Source organism: Colobus angolensis, unplaced genomic scaffold (genome assembly GCF_000951035.1).
Source record: "Colobus angolensis palliatus isolate OR3802 unplaced genomic scaffold, Cang.pa_1.0 Scaffold183, whole genome shotgun sequence".
In the NCBI taxonomy this organism is placed as follows: domain Eukaryota; kingdom Metazoa; phylum Chordata; class Mammalia; order Primates; family Cercopithecidae; genus Colobus; species Colobus angolensis.
In genome coordinates this window covers 2,656,310-2,662,738 of record NW_012114966.1, presented here as the reverse complement: position 1 = coordinate 2,662,738, position 6,429 = coordinate 2,656,310, and the positions used below count along the sequence as shown (strand labels likewise).

General features: G+C 40.7%; 1 protein-coding gene across 3 annotated transcripts in view; it reads right to left on the bottom strand.

Moving 5' to 3' along the window:
- The window catches only part of ARHGAP26 (Rho GTPase activating protein 26), a 474,474-nt gene that overhangs the window by 226,383 nt on the left and 241,662 nt on the right, over positions 1 to 6,429 (bottom strand). The gene's annotated exons all lie outside the window — the stretch shown is intronic.

The window sequence follows — 6,429 nt, the reverse complement described above, 5'->3', positions numbered from 1 at the left end:
AGACACCTGAAACAATAGCTGAGTCTTGGCCAATCCCAGCAGCCACACCTCAACCACTTATACACTGTTGAGTGTTCAAACTATGTTCAAATAAGGCAAACACCAAGCTGTAACCAATCCAGTTGTTTCTGTACTTACTTCTGATTTCTGTACATCACTTCTTTTTTTTTTGTCTATAAATTTATTGTGACCACGAGGCATCCCTGGAGTCTGTCTGAATCTGCTGTGATTCTGGGGGCTGCCCGATTCACAAATTGTTCATAGCTCAATTAAACTCCTTTAAATTTAATTTGGATGAAGTTTTTATTTTGTCACCTGGTTCTACCGCTTTTGAGCTATGCGCCCTTAGACGATCATTTAACATTTCTGAGTCTGCTTTCTCATTGCAAAGTAGAGCTAAGTAATAATACTTATGAGAGTATTAACGGAATTTAAAATAGTCATCACAGTGACCGGAGGTGCTCAAAAACGTTATTTCCCTTTTCCTTACTCCACAAATATTTCCTAACTTACTTGATGGCTGCAGACAACCTTAATCTCTCGTTTCTTTGATCTCTTACTGCTCCTACAGTCTGTATTCTACAGAATTTAATACTTCCAAATATAATTTTTCATTCTCATCATTTCCAATCTCCAATCAAGGTCAGTTTTACATTTCTATGGGGCAGGGTTTAGGGGAAGTGATCTATGTGGCATCTAAGTGTTTGCATATATTCAGTGTCCAAGAAATTATTCCTGATTAAACGACAAGGGGTTTACAGATGCGCATTCCTTCGTCTGGGTCTTTCTCTGCAGGTCTGAGGCAGGTCATAATGACCTTGATGAGCAAATTATCCTTATAGCAATGCTTTCACCTTTTGAGTGTCACTGGCACTTACTGCACTTCTCTACGAGAAATTTCAAATTAAGCTGAAATAGTTTCAAGAGAAAAGGTGAAACAGCTCCTCCTGGAGCATGTAGGTGGTAGGTTACACCCCAGCAACCAGTGAAGGAGTAGGCCATTTATTTTAACCTGTGTTTGGTCCTGGTGAATTAGGCACAGGCTAACTGTTCTGGGGTTATTAACACTGATTGTTGTGAGTGCTTCTCCTCCCCTATGCCGTGACTTTGATTTGTGTGTTACATAAACACTGTTGCCATAGTTATAATTCAGGAAGCTTTGTTGTTTGACCTTAAGAAAAATTCAACCTCAAATCAGGATAACACTGACTCTCTAGACCACAATAGACCATCAGAGGATAGGATCTGCCAAATTTCTTCAAGCTTCTAGAAGGAACTACTGTATTTTGGGTAACAAGCAAGCAACAAGAGGAGGAAACGCTGCAATGTTATGCAATTTCCTTGCATTTCATATTCAGCAATCCTGAAAACCTTTATAAGCAACTTCCCTAACTCTCAACCAAAGATTGGAGTCACAGCCAACATAAACAAAAACTGGATGCAACAGAGGAAGAAAGAAATCTAAGTAACGTACAAGTCAGAAAAGTATTTCAGGAAATCTTTAAAGTCAGCAGAAAGGGCACAAGCTCATTTGCTATCAAGTGCATGACTGTTCAGTAGATGGTGTGCAAGCTGACATGTATGTAGGATGTGGCCAGGTCGCAGTGTGAGGAGTCTCTTATGGCTCTAGCACTTCCTGGCTTCATGCTCATGCAACATTAAAAAGTGGATGTGAACCCACTCATCTGTCAGCATGCCGTTTACACGGTGAGAGGAGAGACCACCTCCCATCCCCCTAAAAGAAACTGAAATATTAAACACAATGTCTTTATGTGCTCCCCTCCCCAACCCCCAACCCAGTGTTTTTGGAAATAGTTACACATCTCTGTTAGCAGAAGAGAGAACCTTGCTCTTTTGTGCTTTAGAAAACTGCAAATGAGAAATTCCTCAGGATGGTATGCAGGACACCAAAGTAGGAGCTCATAAGCCTCTTCTGCTGCCCAAGTGGGGCCCAGCCCAGGAGAAACCACGGCCAGAAAGTGAGTCACCGCACCACGCTGCTCCTTTCAACCTCCAGTCCCTCCTTCCAGGAGGTTCCAGGCACTGGCATGCAGAGCTATCTACATTGTAACTTGAGGCTGATGCAGTCAGACAAACTCAAAGCACGTTCATGATCTCCTTCATCCCCACAATGCCCCTTGGAGAGGTAGAAGGTGAATGTTATGTTATGCAACACAGACACAGGGAAAGGTGACTTCTTCCCTTGCCACGGACAACTGTGAGTTCAGAGGACTGCATTTCTAGATCTATGACTCGAAGCTGAGTTTCCTACCCCAAATCTAGAAATAATCTTGATGCCAACTCATATGTATGCAACAAGAGATTCTGAGAATAGTCACTCTTTTATTCTGTTGCTTAGAGCTGGCAGGAAAGGGTATCCCCAGCACTGTGACCACATGGAGAACCTCAGTATTCTCCTACAACTCCCAAGGAGCAGAATGAGGTTTCTAAAACGGAAATGTAGCTTCTAGAATTCTGTACTCTGTATGGGTCCCCCACCTCCATCGCAGGCAGAACCCACTCCACTTCCGACTCCAGGAATAGTGTGACTTAGGCCAGCCAGAACAGCACATTTACTCCCAACCCACATACCTTTACAAAAATTCTCAAACACACAGAAAAGATGAAAGAAGAGACAGTAAACACGCATATACCCATCACCTCTATTCTACGGTTGTTCATATTTTGCTGTACTTGCCGTATCACATATCTAGCCATCTATCTTCCGTTAGTCCATCTTTGTTTTTAATAAATTTTAAAAGGAGTTGCAGATATCAGCACTTTTAAACATTTCAGAACACATATCATCTAAAGTTCAATAGTTGCCCGTTTTTAAATGTAAAATGTACATACAATGAAATAGACAGTTCTTAAGTGTGCCAAATATGAATTGTGACAATTTCATATACTCATGTAAGCTAAACCTCTATCAAGATAGAAACATCTCTATCATCTCAGATAGTTCCCTCAGACCTCCTTCCATCTTACTCCCACCCCTCACACACCCCATGCACCAGCAACAACTGTCCTGTTTTGTTTTGTACCCCCAATTAGTTTTGCATATTGTAGATCACTGTACAAACAGACTTACATCATATATATTCTTTTATAGCTAATTTGTTTCACTCAGCATACGTTTTTTTCTTTTCTTACTGTAAGTTCTGGGATACACGTGCAGAATGTGCAGGTTTGTTACAGAGGTATACACGTGCCATGCTGGTTTGCTGCACCTACCACCCATCACCTACGTTTTAAGCCCTGCAAGCATTAGGTATTTTTCCTAATGCTCTCCCTCCCCTTGCCCCCCATCCCCCAACAGGCCCTGGTGTGTGATGTTCCCCTCCCTGTGCCCATGTGTTCTCATTGTTCAACTCCCACTTATGAGTGAGAACATGTAGTGTTTGGTTTTCTGTTCCTGTGTTAGCTTGCTGAGAATGATGGCTTCCAGCTTTACCTATGTCCCGGCAAAGGACATGAACTCATTCTTGTTATGGCTGCATAGTATTCCATGGTGCATATGTGCCCCATTTTCTTTATCCAGTCTATCATTGATGGGCATTTGAATTGGTTCCAAGTCTTTGCTTTGTAAATAATGCTGCAATAAACATATGTGTGCATGTGTCTTTATAGTAGAATGATTTATATGATTTATAATCCTTTGGGTATATACCCAGTAATGGGATTGCACTCAGCATCAAATTTTTAAGATTCATCCGTGTTGTGATATGAACCAATACTTTCAGTCCTTTTCACTTCTGAGTTGAAATTTAATGTTTGAATGTACCATAGTTTTACTGATTCCTTTGTTCATGGACACCTAGGTGGTTCCCTGTCTGTGACTATCATAAAGCTGGTCCAAAGGTTTTTGTACAAATCTGTTTGAAGACATGTGTTTTCACTTCTCTTGGGTAAATGCCTAGGAGTGGAACTGCTGGATTCTACAGTAGAGTTTTTTATTTGTTATTAAACAAAAAAATGCCAAGACTTTGTCCACAGTAGTTGTGCCATTTTACTTACACCCTCATCAATAATGTGTGCGAGTTTGGTTGCTTCACATCCTCACCAGCACTTGCCAGTCTTTTAATTGTGTTGTCAATCTTTTCCTTTTAGCTGTTCTGATGGGTGTGCGCAGTAGTATCTTATTGCAGTCTCAAACTGCATTTTTCTGATGATCGATGATATATACTTTTTCATGTATGTATTGGGCCATCTTCTTTTGTGAGGCACCTCTTCAAGTCTTTTGTCTATCTTTTAGTTAGGTTCTTCTTTTTATTACTGAGTTTTACGGGTTCTCCACACATTCTGGATATGTCCTTTGTCAGATATATGGTTTGCAAATATGTCCTCTTATTCTGTAGCTTGCCAGTTGATTTCTTAACAGTGTCTTTTGATAAGCACTGGTTTTTAATTTAAATCAAGTCAATTTTTTTTCATGTTTTTGTAGGGCTATCGCTTTCTATGTCCTACTAAATAACTTCTGCCAATCCCAGATTGCAAAGATTTTGCCATGTGTTTTCTTCTGGAGGCCTTATAGTTTTAGCTGTTATGTCTATAACCTACCTTGATATTTTTTAACCTCTAGCGGCTGGAAATAAAAATTCACCTTGAATTAATCCCCCCAGTTACCTTAGTTTACAAACATTATTTAGAGGTGCTTCTGAGTCATAACCCAGATTTGAAACTCACTGGTTTTAAATACAAATTTAGGAACAAGCAGCCTTAACCCGTCTCACCCGCCTCCTCCTTCTCCTTACCCCAAAAAAGTTCTCATATTATAGAATTGATTCATACATCCTTTGGGAACCCTCACTATATTAATAAAACTGAGATCTTCCTCCTACCTGCTCAGCTAAAAGGACAAGCAGGTAAGTGTGCTGAGCATTGTAAAGATCTATATTCTCAAGGTTAATTTTCAGGGGACTCTCCTGACTACATGGCGATCTATCAGCTATGATTTGAATGGGCAGGGAGTCCTGGGCGCCAACAAGTATAGTGGCCCTAAGCAGTCACTGCCTTATTGTGGGACCCTGATCAAACCTCTTCCTCTCCCTGTATCTTAATTTCCTAACACACCAAAAGTGGGGCCTGAAACAAACCAGCTTTGAAATTCCATACTCTTATACCTATGATTTTTAATATTTCACCATCAAGAATGAACTCCTTTAGGTCCTGAAGGGCTCTCTATGCACTTTAAAAATTTCATACGTACATTAGGATGGTAACATCTCAAATCTTACCAGCAAACAGCAAAACTGGGATTTGCTGACAGTTGACTAGGAATAAGATCCTGCAAATGTTGGAGGGAGTAAGAACTGGAAAGGAAAGGGACAGCAGGTTGGAAAGCTGCCGATCAGACTAGCTCACTGTCTGGTGTTGCACAGGCGATACTCTGCCTTCTTGTTTCAGTTCACATACTGTAAACAAATGTCCTTCTCGTTTTCCTTTTTTTTTTTTTTGTTCTTTTTTTAGGGGGTGGGGAGACAGGGTCTTATTCTGTCACCCAGGCTGGAGGGCAGTGGCTCAATCATAGCTCACTGAACAATGCTTACTGAACAATGTGGTTTAAAGTTGACCTGGATGAAACAGGTTTAGTATGTTCACATCAAAAGCTCTAAGTGCCTAGCCAAGCCTCTCTTGCTTCTTCTCTAGAGAGAACCCAAGCACACCGGACCTGAGCAACCAACATACACTTACAAGCACAACCAGCAGCCAGGGCAACCGAGTAGACTAAGTCCAGTCGGGTCCCCTCCCCAGGATGGGAGAGATTAGGGCGTGTCTGTCTTGAGAGCATGGCAGATGAACACACAAATCCAAAGGCTGCTTCGGGGTCCTTTCCTATCATGCTTGATATAGCTGACCACCTGTGTCCTTTAAATGTCCACCTCTCCTTGGCCCTACTACCCAGCCCTGCTCCACAGCTCTCCACAGCTTCCTCTGCCCTGTACTAATCTTAACATAAAAGGAATATATAAACACACATATATAATCATAAATATAAACATAAAATCTAAATAAGTGCGTATATACACACATACATATAGAGTCAATTTTTGTTATTTGCAGGAGTTACATTTTATAAAATAGCCACAAACACTTAATTAGCAAACATTAAACCATTGCTTCTAGGAGAAACAGGTTCCTGCAAGCCTCTGGTTCCAACATTTTCATCAACCAATCAATATAGAACCCTATTTTATGTGTGTTTCTGTCCCAAGACATCACCTTATTCAATTTATGTTGCTGAGTTGTTTTCACTGAGCTCATATCCACCTGCATTATAATTTATGCTTCAACAAAGCTCATCTCACAAGTATTTTCACATTATGTCACAAGGCACATCACAACCTTCTTTCACTTAGACAGGATATCAGCATTACATTTGGGGACCAGTTTAGCTAAATCACCACAAGAAACCACAAAATGCAAAAA